Below are 23335 nucleotides of genomic sequence, written 5' to 3'. Positions count from 1 at the left end.
ATTAAATAGCAATGTGGAACAATGGTATTTGAACAGTCACCAGGTGGCAGCACATGATTTGTTGCCAGGCGAATGATACAGAAAAGGCTTGCCAAGGGGACTGGGTGATGGTGACCTCTTTTCTCCCTTTAGAGATCCTGTGAGCTATCAATCTTCCTAAAACAGTGTCCTGTAAAGGCTACTCTCCTGCTAAAGAACCTCTGATAATTCTCCCAGCATAAAAAAGAAAGGACAAGTTTGGCATTTAAGCTGAACACACATTTAACCTCTTATCTCTGCCTTCTATCTCTTACCACACATCTTTCTTAAACTTTATTGCCACCAAAAATGCACACCACCTATACTCCAACTGTTCAAATTCCGCTCATCTGTCAAGACCCTTGCAACAGGAGGCAAGTCTAAAGATGGCACAAAGGAGGTCTCTAACCCCAGGGAACGTGGGTGCAGGGAGGCCATACTCCACTGTTTGCCTGCTCTTGCCCTGGAAGCTTCAATCTGCTCAGGCTCATACCTTGATGGCATGAGGTCCAGGCGTATGGAAAGCATGAGGAAATATGTGCCTGTTGAACAGCTGAATAGCATTCTTATTCTCTAACCTGTTTTCAAGCCAGCTCAAGTGTTAACCTCCTGGAAGAAGGCTTCACCAAATCGAATCTCTTAGTTTAGAGGTATTGCTCGCTCAGCATTTATACCCATTGCTCTTACTATCTCAAGTCGCTAATAATTGTTTATTTCAGTTTTCCCTCCACACTATAGTGAGATCCTGTCCGACTCTGCGTTCATACGGCTTTTGCCTACTCAAGTCCTTATTCAGCTATATCTTCACGAAGCCAAAAGCCGCGCCAGTAGAATCCATTTTCTGTTGCCTCTATCAATTACCAAGCGCTTATATGTTTGGCATTTTGATTGGCCCATTTTGTGTTTACTCTCCCGCCCTCTGAGAGGCTCCTGGGCTCGGGTTTTCCCCAGGTGTATTCTCTCCTCCTTGGTTCCGCCCTTGGTTCCGCCTTTCCCGCACACTGCCTCTTCTGTTTTTACTTCTACTTCCTTCCTATTGGTTCCCTTCGTCCTCCGGAGTTGGCGCTTTGGGCTGATGATTGGCTTTTCTGAACGCCCATTGTGTCCACCCTCATACCACGTGGCATTCCTAGTGCTAATTGGGCAATTCCACTAGCTCGTTTTTCCAGGATTAACGATTGATTGGCTGCTCTGAGGGAGGGCTTGAGAAGAGGGGCGTGACCGTTGAAACCCCGCCCCTAGCTTCCCTGCCCGCTTGGGCAGGAGTTTCAGTCGCTCGCGGCCGGGCAGCCCAGGGCTCTTCCAGCTGCGCTCTTTGGCTCGCCGGCCGGATCATTCTCCTGGCCTCGCCGAACAGGCGAGGGGAGCGGCCCCGGCTGCGGGGTCATGGCAGTAGCCTCCTCGTCCTCCGCCGCCGCTGGCCCAGCCGAGTCGCCGGCTTCTGCGCGAGGGAGCCCTACCGCCTCCGCAGGCTAAGAGCCGCTGCCGCCTCCGAGCTGTGAGGGCTACTATGCTCCCTCTTTGCCTCCGCCTCCCCCTCCCGCCCGCGCAGGCACCCCTCTGGCTGCTCAGTCCCGCCTCAGGTAACGCCAAGAGAGCGCGTGGGGCACTAACCCAGGGCACTCCGGCCCGCGTGCGCGGCTACCGCCCGCATGGGCTTAGGAGCATTGGTGCTCCGGTCCTATAGCACTGGCAAGACTCCTTCGCTTCCCGGAGCCTCCTCTCAGCGGCTGGGGACACTCCTCGACCCCTTCCCCTACTCTTTTCACTTCCTTCAGGGTCCCGGGACGGCTTCTTACCCCTGCCCCGCGCCTTCTCCCTCCCCACCTTAGAGGCCCGGAACCCGTAGAAGTTCCTTCGTATCAGGGACTTGGTCCCCGACTCCTTCAGGCTCTTTCCCCACTTCAGAGACTCAGGACTTCTTCATTTCGTCGCAGAACTCCCGTTTCTGAGACCTCCAGCTCCACCCTGTCAGCTCGCTCAGAGATCTGGACTCCCTCACTTTTTTTCTCAAACGTAACACCCTCGAAAACACCCACTTCTACCCTCGAAAGATACTTCCCTCCCCTCGGACACTACTGACTCCTTTTTTTCACTCCTCCCCTGTCATCCCTCCTCTCCGCATCTTTCCTTTTCCCTCCTCTGCCTTTTACCCTTAACTTTGAACACTCTGGACTAAGCCAGTATTCAGATTTAGCTAGAAGTGAAACCGGGTTTGTCGAATTTAAAAACCTTTCAATGTATCCCTCTGAAAAAAACTTTGCTAAATAATTTGGACCTTATTCTGTAGGTATGGGGAGCCATTGAAGCTTTTAAGCAGGAGTTTGGTATGGTTGATTATCTCTGGTGAAAATATGGAGGAAGAATTCAAAGTGAAGAGCGTGGAGGCAGAAAGCCTAGGTAGGCAGGAAAGTAGTGTGCTAATCCAGGTCAGAGGGGAATAGTGGTAGGAAAATGAAGAGAATGGCATGCAGTTCCATGAGGTTTCAAAATAGAGTTGACTGTATGATTCCATTTATACGAAATGTCCAGAGTAGGCAAAACTAAAGAAACAGAATGTAGATTAGTGATTGCCTATGGCTGGAGTTGGGGGTACACACATGCAACAAGACCTAGGAGTAGGGTCATGGGGTATATGCACTTTAACTTCATAAGATATCAGATTGTTTTCCAAAGTGGTTGCAGCAATTTACACTCCTATAGCAGAGTATGAATGTTATCACTGCTTCATATTCTTATTAGTATTTGGTAGTATCTGACATTTAAATTTCTACCAATTTAGGGGGTATAAAAAGGTACTGTGGTCTTTATTTGCATTTCCCCAATTATTAATAATGTTGAATATCTTGTGTTTCCCAATTTGGTTTCTTCTGTGAATTGCTTGTTAAGTCTCTTGCCTATTTTTCTACTTTGTGGGGTTTTTTCTTACTAAGTTCTAAAAGTTTTTTTTAATATACTTTGAGTACAATTAGTTACAAAAATTCTCTTCTGATCTGTAACTTGTATTTTCACTTTTGTCTTTTAATAGATAGTATTTATTATGAAAAAAATAGAGTTGAGAGAATTAGTGGGGGATTTCTAACTTGGCTGATGGGATGGATTGATAGTGTTAATTGAAATAGGGAACATAAAGAAGCAATTTTGAGGGGAGGTAATGTGATTTTGGATAAGTTTAGTTTGAGGTGTTTTTCAGGTATCATTGTGGGTAGATGGAAATTTGGGTCTGAAAACTGGGAGAAAGTTTGGAACTGAATACATATATTTGAGGGTCAACGAAGAGTATATGGGGGATGTTTGAAGCCTTAGTATGGGGTGGTAACACTGAAAGAAGAGAAGAAAAGGGCTGTGGACCAGAAGGAATATCATTGTTTGAAGGGTAATAGACACTGAGAAAGAGAGGTTAAAACAGTGGGACAAGAACTAGAACAGAATGGCGTTATGATAGAAGCCAAAGGAAGAAAGGGTTTCAAGAAGGGAGAGGGCGACCATCAGTGTATGATGTGGTGTATGACCAGTAGAATGAGAATTCGGAAGAAACCACTGAATTTAGTAATTAGAAGATCACTTGCTTTCTTTGAAAGACACTTTAGATAGCGTGATGGTGGGAATGATGGCAGTAGTCAGATCGTGATGGATTGAGGAGCAAATGTGAGACAGTAAAATTACTCTTTCAACAACTGTGATTATGAAGGAGAGCTGATAGTAGTGAAACACCTTTGTTGAGGTTATGCTATATGCCAGGTATCATAAAGATGCGTTATAGATCACAACAGCCTTGTTTATGTATCAGTATCCCTCTTTTACAGTTGGGAAGCTATAGGCAAGAATTTGAAAAAGTCTGTCTAGCTCTGAAACCTGTGTTCTTTCCACTATGGCACATGTGTGTTTTTCTTTTTAGTATGGTAGGTTGAGGGGAAATTTTATTTAGGAGATACGTTGGGCATTTCATTCTTTGACACGGAAAGGATAGACATCGAGATGGATAATGATGTGGTAGGAGAGAAGGAAGGTGAGAGAGTTTAAAAGATGGTTTTATTTTGTTGATGTGATAAGTTATCTGTGGAGACGTCAATTATCTTTGGAGACTGAAGGAACTATGGTGAGTTTCTGGCTTGAGTATTATGGCCATGGAAATATTCAATGGAAAATGAAAGAGGAATGGATTAAGGATTCTTCTTTTAATTAATTAATTTATTTTTATTTTTGGCTGCGTTGGGTCTTCGTTGCTGCACGTGGGCTTTCTCTAGTTGCGGCGAGCGGGGACTACTCTTCATTCAGTGTGCAGGCTTCTCATTACGGTGGCTTCTTGTTGCGGAGCACAGGCTCTAGGCATGTGGGCCCAGTAGTTGTGGCTCGCAGGCTCAGTAGTTGTGGTGCACAGGCTTAGTTGCTCTGTGGCATGTGGGATCTTCCCGGACCAGGGCTCGAACCTGTGTCCCCTGCATTGGCAGGCATATTCTTAACCACTGCGCCACCAGGGAGGGAAGTCCCTGGATTAAGGATTAAATAAAAAAGATTGCTGACACATTTAAGCCAAGTTAAAGTTAGAAATATATATTTGTAGTGGGGCCCAGGAGCATGCATTTTCCACTCCAGCAGCCTAAGAGCAAGAGGGCAAAAAAGATGATTGGGTTGATCCAGAATTGGAATTTACAAGAAAGAAAGGTAAAATGGAGAGTAATTTTACATTGCTAGTGATAGTGTGGGAGGTATGATGGTATGATGCACTTTGAGCGTCAGAGCTGGGGCTGTGAGAAATAAAACCTTCTTTGGGGCTGGTGTACTTGGAAAATAAGGAGACAATCAGAAATGTGGTTGAAGACTAGGTTTTGTAAGAAAAACAGAATGAGAAAGCTGAGAGTTCAGTATAAATATAGTTTCAAGGTAAAACAAAAAACAGTGTAGGGACTTCCCTGATGGCGCAGTGGTTAAGAATCCGCCCACCAATGCAGGGGACACGTGTTCGAGCCCTGGTCTGGGAATATCCCACATGCCGCGGAGCAGCTAAGTCTGTGTGCCACAACTACTGAGCCTGCACTCTAGAGCCTGCGAGCCACAACTACTGAAGCCCGCGTGCCTAGAGCCCATGCTCCGCAACACGAGAAACCACCACAATGAGAAGACTGCGCACCACAATGGACTAGCCCCCACTCGCTGCAACTATAGAAAGCCCATGTACAGCAACAAAGACCCAACGCAGCCAAAATAAATGAATGAACAAATGAATAAATAAGTAAATAAATAAACTTAAAAAAAAAAACCAGAGTGTAACTGTCTCAGTGCTGTTGAAGGGGAATAGACGCATAGATTATTGAAGTAGTGGGAGGTTAAGGGGCTATAAAGGATATTGATATGTCATCAGTATGGATGTCATAGTTGCCCACTATGAAGCGGGAAATGGAACAGAGAAGATATTGGGTCCTATATGTGGGGCTGCTCAGAACTAAGGGACCCAGAATTGAGTTGGACGTTCCTTGGCACTTGTTCAAAAGCAGTACTAGGTGGTACAGATATTTGTGTGTGAATTAATGTCGAGATCCTCAAATACTTGATGCCCTGGATGTATGATGTATTATTCTCTCAAACAGATGTCTATTTGGGATGGTCTGAAACACAGATCTTTTGTGATTTGGAATATGATAGGCCTGTTTAGCTCTGTTTAAAAGTGTACGTGCTGAGAAGCTAGACTAGGGAATCTCCAACCCAGTATCCCCAATGACATTTTGTACTTACGTTATTTGTAAAAAGTAAATTACATATTTACATATTTACATGTACTCATTCCCTGGCTTATTTAGAGTAGAAAGCTGACTTGCTTTAATGATTTTTTCTCTATGTGAAAGTGTTTATAAATATAATCTTTGTGTCGTACATTTCATCTTTTCTGCAAAATGAATGTTGTGTTGGAATTTGAAATCTATGATAAGGGCTTTTATGAGAATTTTGTCTCCTTCTGGTAAATGAAGCCCAAGTATTACATTGTATAGTGTGGGTGATGGTGAATGTTTTGGGCCAACAATGAGTATTATACTGTTTTCCAAGTCGTCATATGGAGATGACTTCAGTGTAGTCTCACTGGTGTTATTTCTACTGAGCACTCGGAGTGGTTGTTTCAGAGAAAGGCTTACTTGTGATAATTTTTAAATCTTACATTCCTGAAAATTTCAGAAAGGCAGTGTGATATAAGGAAAAAAGTGGAAGTCCTAACTGTCATCGACCCTGTTATGATTGGCTATATGATTGTAGGCAAATTTTTTATCCTCTGAGCGTTAGGTTTTTTTAAATTTAATTTTTGAATAGGTAATACATTCAAATGGTTAAATAAATAGTTGAATATTTATATATTTTATATAAACAGTGAAAGTCTCACTCCTATGCCTATTCCTCATCCACGCAGTTTCATGTCCCTTGCCCAACCACTTTTACTGGTTTCTTTACACTCTTTTAGACTTTCTTTAGGCAAACGCTTACAATTATGAATGTATTTTTCCTACTTTTCATGCAAAAGTTAGTCCATAGTCCCCACTGTTCTGTACCTTCAACCCATTACCCCCCAAATTTTTTTTCACTTAATGTATCTTGGAGATCTTTCCAGATCGGTACATAGAGAGTTTCTGCTTTTTTTATGAAATCTGCACAGTATTTCATTGAATGGATGTATCATAATTTAACTAGTTCCTTATTGTTGTACATGTATGTTGCTTCTACTCTTTTGATATTATAAGCAATTCTGTAATGGAGACCCTTGAACATGTGTCATTTTACATGTGTAAAAGGATATTTGTGGGATCACTTTATAGAAAGTGGGATTTCTAAGTCAAAGGATATATGCATTTATAACTGTGAAATATGTTGCCAAATTGCTTCCCTTTGGGGTTGCTCCAAAATGTTCATTGCCTGTTCACTCACCAACATTAGCTGTATCATAGCTAATACTTACATGGTACTTACTGTGTACCAGATACTGTTCTAAGTGCTTTATATACATTACTTCATTTTATCTTAATAACATCCTTTGAGGTAGGTACTGTTATTATCTCCGTTTTTCAGATTAATAATTTGAGGAATAGAGACTTTAAGTGATTTGCTCAAATCATACAGTTACTGTGGCAGAAATTCAAACCAAGTATTCTGGCTTCAGGATTGGTGTTACTAAGATTATGTTTTACTGTTATCAAACTTGAATTTTTGCCAATCTGATAGAGAAAAATGATACCTCAGAGTAGTTTTACGTTTTAAAATATTACGTTAAGGTTAAGGATCTTTTTATATTGTTTGATCACTTATGTTTCCTTTTCTGTAAACTACGTGTTTAAATTCTTTACTTGTTTTTCTTTTGAGTCATAGGCCTCTTTCCTATTAATTTCTAAGTTTCTCTCTCTTTTTATATATGATATAAATATGTATATATATTTATTTATGTATTGATATATATGTATTTATGTATATATATCATATATACATGTAATAAGATAAACTTCTTTGTCTGGGGTATGTATTGCAAATATTTTCCCATTTTGACATTTGTCTTCTGACTTCTTTTATTCCCATGCAGAACTTCTAGATTTTTATGTAGACAGACTTATCAATCTTGTCTTCTATGGCTTTTGGATTTTGAGTCATAGTTAGAAAGACCTTCTTCATCTCAATCATTAGTTTTTTTTTTTTTCAATCATTAGTTTTTTAATCTATCCAGTGGGAACAAGAAAATAGAATTATTGTTAAGGTCAAAGTGCTTTGTGAACTGTAAACTGTAAATCATTATACAGATGAAATATGGTGTTACTTATTAATTTGTCTTCTGAACAAATTGTATAGAGATTGTCATCTCTTCTCCTGCATTAAATGGAATAGGATGACAAATTTTTGTTTTCTGCAGTGTGGGAAACTAGGGTGGTATTGATCTTGTGGTCAGTGTTTTTCTTGGACAATTTGCATGGGATCTTTTTCAAAAGTAGGCACAGTGGAAATCCTGAAGTATTTTTGCATACTTTAGTCTTTGTTGTTCTTTGTATTAGGTATAATTGGAATCTGACTAAAAGTTCTCAAAAATTGTTTTGCTTTCACATTAGCTATGGTTGACAAATTTGCACATTATTTACTTTGCGTATTGTATTCTTACTGATTGGTAGGAATTTGTAATTTGGGAGGACCCCTCATTTGTGTGTGTGTGTGTGTGTGTGTGTGTGTGTGTGTGTGTAAGATTATAAAATTAATGCATGTTCATTAAGGAGGAATTGGGGAATAGAGATGATTTTCAATTATTCAAATCTCCCCAAGATTCAAAGAGTTAATAGCCAATGTTAACATTTTGGACTCTCAGGATTCTTTTTGTGTATGTGTTTGCATTGTCATTACCAACTCCCTAGGGTCTGGCATAGTGCCTGGCCCTTAGTAGGTGCTAAATAAATATTTGTTGACTGAGTGAATGAAAGAATGAATATGTTTTTACATAGGAAGTACGGAATCTCAATGTCTTACTTATTTTCATTTTTTTATCCACTGTAGATTTTGATTCATATAGTAGTATTAAAATTTGTATGCCATAATTCATTTGGAGGTGAGTAAGTTCAAGTCTAACCCTCACGGAGCTCAGAGTCCAGTGAAAGAGACAGATAAGCAACAATTAAAATACTGTGTGATAACTATAATAACAGAACTTTGTGGAAGGCATTATCAAAACACAGAAAAAAGAGATTGAAGGGTCAGAGAACACTTTCCTTATGAGATGATCACTGGAGAGCCATGTAGAAGAGGTCAAGAAGAACATGCCAGGGAGAAGGAATATTCCTTCTAGGTATTGAAGTGTGAGCAGGACTCTACAAGTAGTTCTCTATGTTTGGAGCAGATTGTGTCTGTGGGTAGAGGAATAGAGATAGATGAGGCTGGAGATGTGGGCAGGGGCCAGCTAAGAAAGAGCCTTTGTATCACACATGAAAAGTTCTCAAAAGTTTACTTATTTTGGAGAATAGATTGGGAGAGGTGTGAGAGTGAAGCTAGGAAGACCAAGAAGATGTTAACTGAGCACAACAGCTGGAATGAGATGAACATCACTTAAGCCAAGTTAGGAGGGGAAAGCTACACTTGAAAGGAGGGTTAAGTCTGGGGGCTAATGGTTAGGCCAGTTTTAGTAGAGCAAAGTCTTTGAATGCCAAGCTAAGGAATTTTATATGCAACAAATGTCATTGAATTTTTTTTTTAATTTAAAAATTTTTAGTTTTGGCTGCGTTGGGCCTTCGTTGCTGCATGTGGGCTTTCTCTAGTTGTGGCAAGCGGGGCCGACTCTTCGTTGCGGTGTGCGGGCTTCTCATTGTGGTGGCTTCTCTTGTTGCGGAGCATGGGCTCCAGGCGCATGGGCTTCAGTAGTTGTGGCACACGGGCTCAGTAGTTGTGGTGCACAGGCTTAGTTGCTCCGCAGCATGTGGGATATCCCCAGATCAGGGATCGAACCCGTGTCTCCTGCATTGGCAGGCGGATTCTTAATCACTGCGCCACCAGGGAAGCCGCCATTGAATTTTTTTTTAACTGTCATGTGTGTTATGTGAACTGTTACAGGTTGCAGTTTGCTTCCTTCCCACTAGTCTGAAATGATGTTGAAATCTTTCATGCTTATGAAATAGTAGAGATATTATCAAAGACAATTGTATTTAAACAGAAGTGAAATTTCAGACTGGAATATGACCCTTTATTTGAAAAGTATATATGTGTATATATATTAAAGAACTATGAAAATAGGCATTGTTTGAAAATACCTTTTATAATAGTTATGTACTCTTTCCTTTGGATTCTTAAGACCAGATAACCCTGTGGCATGGTAAGGCTCTGGTCTTGTTGAAGCTTTACAAGTATAAGGAAATCACATTAAAAGTCCTCTTAAAGCTCCATAGTTACATTAGAGAATACATTTTTAACTGGAATTAGAATTTTTTTCCTGAATTTAAATCAGAAAGAAAATATTTTAAGGAAGCAAACCCGTTTCAGAAAAAAGAAATACCAGGGAGTATGCTGTAGTTAATATGAATTTCGTTGAATTACTACAGGTCAGCTTTTATGTTTGTATTTCTGTATATTAATAATTAAATGCTTTAAGAGATTCATTTTCATTATACATTGATTGTGAAATTATGTTCAGTTTGCTATATTTATTGTCAATATAACATTATAGAAAGTTTAGAATAAGAGTAAAGAATAAGTCATACATTTTCTACCCAAAATAACATTATCACTTTGGTATAATTCCTTTATTTTTTCCAGTGCATACTTTTATATAATTATAATCATTGATTATTCAATTTTTATATTTTTGCCCCTCCCTCTTCACACTTAACATATAAATTTCATCTCATGTAGTCTAAGCTATTGTAGTGGGAGGGATGAGAGGGTGATTTTTAGTTGTTCTAAGCTTTTTTTTTTTTTTTGCGGTACGCGGGCCTCTCACTGCTGTGGCCTCTCCCGTTGAGGAGCACAGGCTCCGGAGGCGCAGGCCCAGCGGCCATGGCTCACGGGCCCAGCCGCTCCGTGGCATGTGGGATCTTCCTGGACCGGGGCACGAACCCGTGTCCCCTGCATCGGCAGGCAGACCCTCAACCACTGTGCCACCAGGGAAGCCCTGTTCTAAGCTTTTAATCTTCATTTTTTAAACAAAAGTAATGCAAGATCATTGTAAAAAAACTGAACAGAAACGTATTCCATAAAAAAATGAGTCTTGGGACTTCCCTGGTGGCACAGTGGTTAAGAATCCACCTGCCAATGCAGGGGACATGGGTTTGAGCCCTGGTCCGGAAAGATCCCACATGCTGGGGAGCAACTAAGCCCATGTGCCACAACTACTGAGCCTGTGCTCTAGAGCCTGCGAACCACAACTACTGAGTCCACATGCCACAACTACTGAAGCCCGCGTGCCTAGAGCCTGTGCTCCACAACAAGAGAAGCCACTGCAATGAGAAGCCTACGCACAGCAAGGAACAGTAGACCCTGCTTGCCGCAACTAGAGAAAACCCGCATGCAGCAATGAAGACCCAACACAGCCAAAAATAAATTAAAAAAAAAAGTCTTTCTTATAATCACCTCTTCCACCAAGATAAAGTTTAATATATGCATTCCTTTAAATTTTTTTGATATATACTAATGTTTACTATTATATTAAAAAATAAAAATACGATTGCACTATACATTCTATTTTGCCAACAGTGACGCTGTCAAGTGACAATACCAATATCTTGGTATTGTCACTTGACAGTGAAACTTTGACATCTCTCCATGTTAGTATATATAGAATTTACCTCATTCTTTTTTTTTTTTTTTTTGCGGTACGCGGGCCCCTCACTGTTGTGGCCTCTCCCGCTGCGGAGCACAGGCTCCGGACGTGCAGGCTCAGCGGCCATGGCTCACGGGCCCAGCCGCTCCGTGGCACGTTGGATCCTCCCAGACCGGGGCAAGAACCCGTGTCCCCTGCATCGGCAGGCGGACTCTTAACCACTGCGCCACCAGGGAAGCCCTACCTCATTCTTTTAATGACTATATAATACATTATTTGGATGTATTCCAGTTTATTTAACCTACCCTATTGATGGACATTTGGATTGTCTCCAGTTTTTTTCTGTTACTGACAACATGTAAGTTAATACATTCTTGTACATTTATCTTATGTCTGCTTATAGTAACTCACTTATTTTGTTTGTTTGTTTTTGTTTTTTTTGCGGTACGCGGGCCTCTCACTGTTGTGGCCTCTCCTGTTGCGGAGCACAGGCTCCGGACGCGCAGGCTTAGCGGCCATGGCTCACGGGCCCAGCCGCTCCGCGGCATGTGGGATCTTCCCGGACCGGGGCACGAACCCGTGTCCCCTGCATCGGCAGGCGGACTCTCAACCACTGCGCCACCAGGGAAGCCCAGTAACTCACTTTTAATGGCTATAAAATATTCCCTTTAGTGGAAATAATACACTTGAGAGAGAAATAAGGTTGAAAATATTTTTTGGTGAATATTTTTTGACAATACTTCATGTTATTAATTTTGTTTTGCCTTTTATCAGATTCCTCCTTTGACCTTTGTAATGTAAACTATAGAAGAGCCTGCCCTAACCCCAGGAATCTAACTTCCTTTTTCTCTTGATTGCTTTCTTTACTAGCCTCTGAAATAGACTTCTAACCACTTTATCAGAAGAGGTGAGTTGCCTATTTGACCTAAGTGGTCTTCTTAAATCAAATAGGAAAATTTATCAAAATAAAGATTAACCTGGAAATTTATTTATTTATCTATCTATTTATTTTATTTATTTATTTTTGGCTGCATTGGGTCTTCGTTGCTGTGCGCGGGCTTTCTCTAGTTGTGGCGAGTGGGGGATACTGTTCGTTGAGGTGTGTGGGCTTCTCATTGCGGTGGCTTCTCTTGCTGTGGAGCACGGGCTCTAGGCATGCGGGCTTCAGTACTTGAGGCCCGCGGGCTCTAGAGTGCAGGCTCAGTAGTTGTGGCCCACGTGCTTAGTTGTTCCGTGGCATGTGGGATCTTCCCGGACCAGGGATTGAACCCGTGTCCCCTGCCTTGGCAGGTGGATTCTTAACCACTGGACCACTAGGGAAGTCCTATCCTGGAAATTCATAATCCTCTTAGTACTTTAGCATCTCAGCTTATTTGAATGGGCCTAATATCAATCGATTGATCTTGTGTCAAGTTTCATGTTCCAGCATAAAAAGCTTTAGATACATTTAGTGTACTTAGAAGATCAGAAACTATGTTTTTTATATCCAGATTATGGGAAATAATAATCCTACTCAATTCTGTCCTAGTTAGACCATATATGTAATATTGTGTACTTTTTTTGCTATTGTGTTTTAGAAGAGCTTTGACAATTTGGAGGGCAATTAAGGCTAAACTTTAAAGAAGATAACCAGGGAGCACTTGATGCCATGTTTCATGGGAAACTTGAAAGACTTGTGTATATGTGCCCTGGAGAAAACTTGGTAACTGAAAATGTATAATAAAGAAGAAAACCAGACTTAATTTGTTGTATACTTGCAGCATCCAGAGCTAGGATTAAGGTTGGGCTGGGGAAGAGAGAGGAAAGGGAACTCATTTTTGTTGAATGCTTACTGTGTGTTATGCACCCTGCCTTTTGCTTCATTTATGCATTTTTATCCTTTAATTCCTTAGTGTGTTGTCATTAATTCTCATTATAACTCAGTGAGATATAGTTAATATTTACCTCTATTTTATAAATGAGGGGGAGAAGTTAAGTAACATGCCCAAGAGGATTCAGCTACTTAGCTGGAATCAATTTTTTAAACTTGTCTTGTTTAATTTATTTTGGTCACATACGTATGTTTTAAATAATATGTAACAGTGTTATTTTAGAAAATTTTTTTTCTGCTCTCATTTCATGAAATTTTATGTCTTTACATGCTTTTTCAATCTCAGTATCTTTGCCATCACTAGATCTTTTCTGAATTATCTAGAACAGTTTGCCATGGTATATCATCTGCTCTTCCCTCTAAGCTCTTTTATTTTTTTATTCTAGCAAAATTTTTTTTAGTAGATCTTGAGATTTTTAACGTAATTGTGATGCTATTTATTTATTTATGGCTACGTTGGGTCTTCATTGCTGTGCGTGGGCTTACTCTAGTTGTCGCAAGTGGGGGCTACTCTTCGTTGCAGTGAACAGGCTTGTCATTGCTGTGGCTTCTCTTGTTGTGGAGCATGGGCTCTAGGCGTGCGGGCTTCAGTAGATGTGGAACGAGGGCTTCAGTAGTTGTGGCACTTGAGCTCCAGGAGTTGTGGCTTGAGGGCTCTAGAGCGCAGGCTCAGTATTTGTGGTGCACGGGCTTAGTTGCTCTGCGGCATGTGGGATCTTCCTGGAGCAGGGGTCGAACCCGTGTCCCCTGCACTGGTAGGCGGATTCTTTACCACTGCGCCACCAGGGAAGCCCTGGATTCTTTTTTTTTTTTTTAACATCTTTATTGGAGTTATAATTGCTTTACTATAGTGTGTTAGTTTCTGCTTTATAACAAAGTGAATCAGCTATACATATAAATATATTCCCATATCTCTTCCCTCTTGCGTCTCCCTCCCTTCCACCCTCCCTATCTCACCCCTGTACGTGGTCACAAAGCCCCAAGCTGATCTCCCTATGCTATGTGGCTGCTTCCCACTAGCTATCGGTTTAACATTTGGTAGTGTATATATGTCCATGCCACTCTCTCACTTTGTCCCAGCTTACCCTTCCCCCTCCCCGTGTCCTCAAGTCCATTCTCTAATAGGTCCGCATCTTTATTCCTGTCCTGCCCCTAGGTTTTTCATGACCATTGTTTTTTTTTTTTTAGATTCCTTATATATATGTTAGCGTATGGTATTTGATTTTCTCTTTCTGACTTACTTCACTCTGTATGACAGATTCTAGGTCCATCCACCTCACTACAAATAACTCAATTTTGTTGCTTTTTATGGCTGAGTAATATTCCATTGTATATATGTGCCACATCTTCTTTATCCATTCATCTGTCGATGGACACTTAGGTTGCTTCCATGTCCTGGCTATTGTAAATAGAGCTTCAATGAACATTGTGGTACATGACTCTTTTTGAATTATGGTCTTCTCAGGGTATATGCCCAGTAGTGGGATTGCTGGGTCGTATGGTAGTTCTATTTTTAGTTTTTTAAGGAACCTCCATACTGTTGTCCATAGTGTCTGTATCAATTTATATTCCCACCAACAGTGTAAAAGGGTTCCCTTTTCTCAACACCCTCTCCAGCATTTATTGTTTGTAGATTTTTTGATGATGGCCATTCTGACTGTTGTGAGATGATATCTCATTGTAGTTTTGATTTGCATTTCTCTAATGATTAATGATGTTGAGCATTCTTTCATGTGTTTGTTGGTAATCTGTATATCTTCTTTGGAGAAATGTCTATTTAGGTCTTCTGCCCATTTTTGGATTGGGTTGTTTGTTCTTTTGATATTGAGCTTCATGAGCTACTTGTAAATTTTGGAGATTAATCCTTTGTCAGTTGCTTCATTTGCAAACATTTTCTCCCATTCTGAGGGTTGTCTTGGTTGTCTTTTCATCTTGTTTATGGTTTCCTTTGCTGTGCAAAAGCTTTTAAGTTTCATTAGGTCCCATTTATTTTTGTTTTTAGTTCCATTCCTCTAGAAAGTGGGTCTAAAAGGATTTTGCTGTGATTTATGTCATAGAGTGTTCTGCCTATGTTTTCCTCTAAGAGTTTTATAGTGCCTGGCCTTACATTTAGGTCTTTAATCCATTTTGAGTTTATTTTTGTGTATGGTGTTAGAGAGTGTTGTAATTTCATTCTTTTACATGTAGCTGTGCAGTTTTCCCAGCACCACTTATTGAAGAGGCTGTCTTTTCTCCATTGTATATTCTTGCCTCCTTTATCAAAAATAAGGTGACCATATGTGCGTGGGTTTATCTCTGGGCTTTCTGTCCTGTTCTGTTGATCTATATTTCTGTTTTTGTGTCAGTACCATACTGTCTTGATTACTGTAGCTTTGTAGTAGAGTCTGAAGTCGGGGAGCCTGATTCCTCCAGCACCATTTTTCGTTCTCAAGATTGCTTTGGCTATTCGGAGTCTTTTGTGTTTCCATACAAATTGTGAAATTTTTTGTTCTAGTTCTGTGAAAAATGCCAGTGGTAGTTTGATAGGGATTGCATTGAATCTGTAGATTGCTTTGGGTAGTAGAGTCATTTTCACAATGTTGATTCTTCCAATCCAAGAACATGGTATATCTCTCCATCTATTGGTATCATCTTTAATTTCTTTCATCAGTGTCTTATAGTTTTCTGCATACAGGTCTTTTGTCTTCTTAGGTAGGTTTATTCCTAGGTATTTTATTCTTTTTGTTGCAATGGTAAATGGGAGTGTTTCCTTAATTTCTCTTTCAGATTTTTCATCATTAGCGTATAGGAATGTAAGAGATTTTTGTGCATTAATTTTGTATCCTGCTACTTTACCAAATTCATTGATTAGCTCTAGTAGTTTTCTGGTAGTATCTTTAGGATTCTCTATGTATAGTATCATGCCATCTGCAAGCAGTGACAACTTTACTTCTTCTTTTCCGATTTGGATTCCTTTCATTTCTTTTTCTTCTCTGATTGCTGTGGCTAAAACTTCCAAAACAATGTTGAATAATAGTGGTGAGAGTGGGCAACCTTGTCTTGTTCCTGATCTTAGTGGAAATGGTTTCAGTTTTTCAGTATTCTTTTTTTTAATTGACAAATAGTTTATCATCTTTTGTTTCTGAAGCCTTTTTTGTTATTATTATGAGAAAAATGTAACAAACACCCATTTACCCATATAAGAATTGTATTTAACAATTAACATTTTGTAAGATTTACTACATCTTTTTTTTCTGATATATTTTAACACAAGTACAGACATGATATTTCACTTCTATTTCTGTGTGCAGTGCATCTCCAAAAGTAAGTCTTATACAATCTTAATATCATTATCCCACTTAAATTAATAGAACTTTCTTTTATCAGCTAATAGTATTTCTTATTAAAATTTCCCCAGCTCTCTTCTATAACTAGTTTGTTCAAATCAAGATCCAATAAAGTCTCATTATTGTATTTAGTTGTTAAACTTCTTCTCCTTCAGAGTCAGAATTTGAGTATAGTACTGTGCTTTCTCTATGCTTTCCTTTCCTTGTAAAGAAAAAGCTTTGTAACGATCAGAACTTTTCAATAATAGAATAGGCATGGAGGAATTAGTGAGCTCTTTGTTAGTGGTTTGTTTCAGTAGGCTGAGTTAACTCTGGCCTCTGTAGTGTCCAATCCAGTGGACACTTTTCTTCATATTTTTTGACTGATTTGTGACATCTGATATGTTTGTCGTTACCACCTTTTTTTTAAAAAAAAAAATTTATTTATTTATTATTGGCTGCATTTGGTCTTAGTTGGTGTGTGCAGGCTTTTCTCTAGTTGTGGTGAGTGGGGGGCTACTCTTTGTTGTGGTGCATGGGCTTCCAATTGCGGTGGCTTCTCTTGTTGCGGAGTGCGGGCTCTAGGCACACGGGCTTCAGTAGCCATGGCTTGCCGGCTCTAGATTGCAGGCTCAGTAGTTGTGGCTCATGGGCTTCGTTGCTCCGCGGCATGTGGGATCTTCCTGGACCAGGGCTTGAACCCGTGTCCCCTGCATTGGCAGGTGGTTCCTTAACCACTGTGCCACCAGGGAAGCCCTATCGTTCCCACCTTTGACCTGTGTGACTTACTTCCTCTTGGTTTTATTCTTACCTCTGTTGTTTCTTTTTGTCCTGTATATGTTGATGTTCCCTTGGCCTCTTTTTAAAAATAAAAAAAATAAAATAAAATAAATAAATAATTTGGCTGCATCGCGTCTTCTTTGCTGCACGCAGGCTTTCTCTAGTTGCGGCATGTGGGCCCTAGGGAGCACAGGCTTCAGTAGTTGAGGCACATGGGCTCAGTAGTTGAGGTGTGTGGGCTCTAGGGCTCACGGGCTTCAGTACTTGTGGCACGTGAGCTCAGTAGTTGTGGCTCATGGACTCTAGAGCACAGGCTCAGTAGTTGTGGCGCATGAGCTTAGTTACTCTGCAGTGTGTGGGATCTTCCTGGACCAGGGTTCGAACCTGTGTCCCCTGCATTGGCAGGTGGATTCTTAACCACTGCACTACAAGGGAAGTCTGCATGTATCTTTCTGAATTAGAGTTTTGTCTGCATATATGCCAAGGAGTGGGATTGCTGGATCATATGGCAACTCTATTTTTAGTTTTTAAAGGAACCTCCATACTGTTTTCCATAGTGGCTGCACCAATTTGCCTTCCCATCAACAGTGTAGGAGGGTTCCCTTTTATCCACACCCTCTTCATCACTTATTATTTGTAGACTTTTTAATCATGGCCATTCTGACCAGTGTTTTGTATTTCTCTAATAGTTAACGGTGTTGAGCACCTTTTCATTTGCCCATTGGCCATCTGTATGTCTTCTTTGGAGAAATGTGTATTTAAGTCTTCTGCCCATTTTTTGATTGGGCTGTTTTTTTTTTTGTTATTGCGTTGTATGAACTGTTTGTATATTTTGGAAATTAAGTTCTCATTGGTCACATCGTGTGCAGATATTTTCTCCCAATCTGTAGGTTGTCTTTTCATTTTGTTTATGGTTTCCTTTTGCTGTGCAAAAGCTTGTAAGTTTGATTAAGTCCCATTTGTTTATTTTTGCTTTTATTTCTATTGCCTTGGGAGACTGACCTAAGAAAGTAGTGGTATAATTTATGTCAGAGAATGTTTTGCCTATGTTCTCTTCTAGGAGTTTTATGGTGTCATGGCTTATATTTAAGTCTTTAAACCATTTTGAGTTTATTTTTGTGTATGGTGTGAGAGACTGTTCTAACTTCACTGATTTCTATGCAGCTGTCCAACTTTTCCTAACATCACTTACTGAAGAGACTGTCTTCATTGTATATTCTTGCCTCCTTTGTTGAAGATTAATTGACCGTAGGTGTGTGGGTTTATTTCTGGGCTTTCTATTTTGTTCCATTAAGCATATGTCTGTTTTTGTGCCAATACCACACTGTTTTGATTATGGTAGCTTTGTACTATTGTCTGAAGTCTGGGAGGGTTTTGCCTCTTGATTTGTTTTTTCCCTCAGGATTGCTTTGGGACTTCTGGGTCTTTTATGGTTCCATATAAATTTTAGGATTATTTGTTCTAGTTATGTGAAAAATGTCATGAGTAATTGATAGGGATCACATTAAATCTGGAGATTGCTTTTGGTTTTTCCTCACCTTTTAAAAATTTTTTATTTATTCTTTTTACTTTTCAGTTTTTTTGGCTGCACCACGAGGCTTGTGGATCTTAGTTCCCCAACCAGGGATTGATCCTGGGGCATGGCAGTGAAAGCCCTGAGTCCTAACCACTGCACCGCCAGGAAACTCCCATTTTGTTCACCTTTTTAAAGTCACTTCTTTGGGACTTCCCTGATGGTCCAGCAGTTAAGACTCTGTGCTCCCAATGCAGGGGGCCTGGGTTTGATCCCTGGTCAGGGAACTAGATCCTGCATGCTGCAACTAAGCTGCAACTAAAAAAAAAAGATCCTGCATGCCACAACTAAGACCCAGCACAGCCAAATAAATATTAAAAAAAAGAAAACAAACCTTGTAATGCCCTATACCTAGTGGGAACCCAATTAACATTTGATTTTTTAACAGAGGGGATTCTTGAATTGGCCAAAAGATTGGACTAGTTAACCTCTAAATGCTTTTTCAACTTCCAACCTAAGTTTCAGTTTTATGTCATGACCTAGGGCCTGGTGGATTGTAGTTACAACAGCATATAATATGCGTATCCAAAAGAGATAATAACAGTTTTAAGAACTGGCTTTTGATCTGTCTGGCACTAATATATGCCATTGTGTATACTCATGGCTAATTAAATAGGGGATGCCACTTTTTATGTTAGATTGCTTTTGGTTTGAATGGAAACTGCAACTCATTATTTCACAGCAGGATGGCAAGTTCAGCAGTGTTGCTTTTATTTTTAATTAGGCAGTCATCCTGAAATGTGTCTGTATTTGCTTTGTTGGTCCATAGAAAGGACAGCAGCTGAGCAGACTGTGATGTAGATTTGCCATGTGGTTGGTCATGATATACAGCTAATGTACTTATCGGTATTCCTGTTCAGGAAAATGACCAGTTTTCTGGGCTACATCTTACCCGTAATGAATCCTTGTTTTATTTTGAATTAGAGAGGGGATTTTTATGATGATAGAAAGAAAACAAAGTATGATTAGGATATTAGGATATTATGTTTGCATTCTTTTTCTACTCTTTATACCCAGGGTATAAAAGTCCACTGAATTCTCAGAAATCCTTTTTTACTCACTTGTGGGACTTCATTACCAACTCTGTACACACATGATTCCATATTTGGGTGGATGTTGAAGATTATGGGTGCTGACTGACACTTTGCCACATCCTGTTACCTGTTGGTTGATAGCTGTTCAGTGTGTTACAGGATTTTATTTACATCTATGTTGTTGTGAAGTTTCATCTACTTCATTCCTGTGGAATGAAAGTGTAAGAAACAACTAATGCTGTACATTAGAATGGAAAAGAAGGGCTGATTGGGGGTTGGCATATCTTTCCTGTCAGCTTGGCATCCATTCTTTAAATAGTCTGTTTAAACCAATGCTAATTTATTTATTTATTTAGTTTTTGGCTGCGTTGGGTCTTTGTTGCTGTGCGCGGGCGTTCTCTAGTTGCGGCGAGTGGGGGCTACTCTTCGTTGCATTGTGTGGGCTTCTCATTGCGGTGGCTTCTCTTGTTGTGGAGCACGGGCTCTAGGCGTGCGGGCTTCAGTAGTTGTAGCACGCGGGCTCCGTAGTTGTGGCTCGCGGGCTCTAGAGTGCAGGCTCAGTAGTTGTGGCGCACAGGCTTAGTTGCTCCGCGGCATGTGGGATCTTCCTGGACCAGGGCTTGAACCGGTGTCCCCTGCATTGGTGGATGGATTCTTAACCACTGCGCCACCAGGGAAGCCCAATGCTAATTTTTTGATCTATAGAAAGTGATGAAGAGACTAAAGGCTTTTGCTTCAGCGGCTGGTGGAGCTATCATCTGTGCTCTTTAGTCTCTGTTGTTAAATTAGGGTGGAGAATAGTAGTAGCTTAGTACCTAGCTAGTAAGCTGTAATTTTCCACAGAAATTTAGCTGTTTTTCTGGAGGAGACATGTCATAGTGGGAAGTATTTGGATTTGGAACTCTTGATTTGAATCCAGAGTCTGTCACTAGTTGTTTGAATTTGTTTGAATTTAATCTCTCAGTGTTTTAATTTCTTTCTCTTTAAATTGGAGATGATAACACCTACCTTAAAGAGTTGTCATAAAGGTTATCAAAAACGCAAAAACATTTGGTAGAATGCATGGCCTATGGTAAATGGTGGCTACAGTGGTTATTATTTCCATAAGCATTTCAGATGGGCGTATGGTCTACTTGGGAGTCCTAAAAGTTTCTTGATTCTCTGGAAAATGATTTGTGGAATTCCTACTTTGAAAAGATAAAATATATAATATTGGTTATAGGATATTTAGTTCACTGACATTTTGTTTTTCTTTTTGAGAGAGAAACTTTTTTTTTTTTTTTTGCGGTACACAGGCCTCTCACTGCTGTGGCTGCGCAGGCTCAGAGGCCATGGCTCACGGGCCCAGCCGCTCCGCGGCATGTGGGATCTTCCCGGACCGGGGCACTAACCCGTGTCCCCTGCATCGGCAGGCGGACGCTCAACCACTGCGCCACCAGGGAAGCCCCACTGACTTTTTTATTGATAGCTTTTCAAATTACTTTCTCCAATCAAAGCTTTTAATTGTACTTTCTCCAATCAAAGCTTTTAATTGTACTTTTAATCCCAGTGTAAGTGAAAATTAGCCTTTGAAAAGACAAACCTTCCTATGCAGAAAAGAAAGGAAAAAAATTTTGAACTTTCCAGTTTATAAATATTGAAATTGAGAACAAAATTACTAAAAAATTATTTGTGTCCTTGTAAGCAACATAATTTTGGCATTTTTGAAAGACTGCTGAAGGCTGTTTCCTGGTTTAAGAACAAAACTGATTAAGCTTTTCTGACACAGTGCTTCTTAACGGGGGCACTATTGGCATTTAGGGCAAGACAGTTCTTTGTTGTGCAGAACTGTTCTGTGCATTGTAGGACATTTAGCTTCCCTGGCCACTGCCCACTAAAATGCCAATAGTGCCCACCCTACACCCCCACCATTGTGACAGTAGCTCCTCGCTGACAGCAACCTCCTTCCCCCTAAATCTTCACATGACCCTAATTAAGAACCACTGGGACTCTCGCTGGGATATTTTTAGGGAAGCAGCTCACAGTATCATCAGTTTCCATTTAGGAATTCCAAGTTTTTACAAGCTTAAAATTCTTGATCAACAATGTGTAGTCTCTTGAATCAAATAGCCTCTTTACAGCAAGAGTAATTGTAGTTGTTTTTTTGTTCCACCCAAAATGTATACTTTAAAGGGCACTATTTGTATCAAAAGGTAATATTGCTTAAGTGAGACCAAGAGAGGTAACCCAGAGTCTGAAAACAGCATAAAATCCCACAAGTTTCAAAGAATGTATTGTCTGATTTTAAAATTAGTTATTTTCAGATTTTAAAAAATAGGGTATGGTTTTAGAGTCTGTTCATACACACCTTTGCTGCCTTTTATGGCTAATTAAAATTTATCAAATTAAATTGAAAGCTATTTGTAACTTGGTTGGTTTCATTTAAAATGTGGTCATTCAGTATGCTGGCCAAGGAAGCAGAAGGCATGGTCTGGAAGTTTTCCCATGCTCAGCACTTTTCCAAAATGGATTAATAAAGTTCTTACTCCCATAAGGGGACTGTACTTTTTATCCCTCAGCTGTCTAGTAATTAGTATTGCTTTAGCATATAATAGGGGCTCTACAACTAAATATCAGTGTTTGTCATGAGTGCTTTTATATTTTAAGTTTGTGGACTTGAATAAGTAAGGCTATCCAAAAATTCTCCTAATGCTTTTGAGTTTTTAGGCTAAGATATAAATATTCCTTGGACCAAAAACTATAGTCGAACTATTGCAGAATAAAAGGTTGAGAATCTTGAGACTTGGCTTGCACAGTGGGATGCTATTTATTTGCCAAATTGTTTTCAGTTTTTTTGGGCTGAGCATACTACATAGCTGTTGTATTGGCAATAGACTTAAAAAAAAAAGAAAACAACTTAAAATTCTCTTTTTATTAGGAAAATTAAATATAGGAAAGAGTACAATATAATACCACCCAGAATTAACAAATATTAGTGAAAAAAATAACAAAATTAGCAAACATACCGTTTTGTGTTTGTTATAGGTTTGTTTTTTAATAAAAGGAAACAAAACATTATTGTTAGAGTTGAAATCTCCTTTATTTCCCTTCCTTATCTCATTTTTCTTCTTTCCCACCAAGGCAACTACTACAGTGAATTTAGTGGCTGGCTTTCTAGTTCATGCTTTTATCTTTTTTTTTTTTTCTGGCTGCGCCTTGTGGCATGTGGGATCTGAGTTCCCTGATGAGGGGTCCAACCCGAGCCCCCTGCATTGGAAGCACGGAGTCTTTTTTAAAAAATATTTTATTTTATTTATTTATTTTTGGATGCATTGGGTCTTCGTTACTGCCCGTGGGCTTTCTCTAGTTGCGGTGAGTGGGGGCTACTCTTGGTTGTGGTGCGCGGGCTTCTCATTGCAGTGGCTTCTCTTGTTGCGGAGCATGGGCTCTAGGCACGCGGGCTTCGGTAGTTGTGGCACGCAGGCTCTAGAGCGCAGGCTCAGTAGTTGTGGCGCACAG

General features: G+C 40.1%; 1 protein-coding gene across 2 annotated transcripts in view; it reads left to right on the top strand.

Annotated features, from left to right (window-relative positions):
* Window positions 1-1289: 1289 nt before the first annotated feature.
* The window catches only part of TESK2 (testis associated actin remodelling kinase 2), a 127192-nt gene continuing 105146 nt past the window's right edge, over window positions 1290-23335 (top strand). For both annotated transcript variants that reach the window (XM_060021268.1, XM_060021261.1), the window contains exon 1: window positions 1290-1601. The gene's annotated coding sequence lies outside the window, so the exon portion shown is untranslated. The remainder of the gene's footprint in view (window positions 1602-23335) is intronic.

This window comes from Delphinus delphis, chromosome 1, assembly GCF_949987515.2.
Source record: "Delphinus delphis chromosome 1, mDelDel1.2, whole genome shotgun sequence".
In the NCBI taxonomy this organism is placed as follows: Eukaryota; Metazoa; Chordata; class Mammalia; order Artiodactyla; family Delphinidae; genus Delphinus; species Delphinus delphis.
The sequence above is the reverse complement of the archived record's forward strand: the minus strand, read 5'-3'. Positions and strand labels throughout refer to the sequence as shown.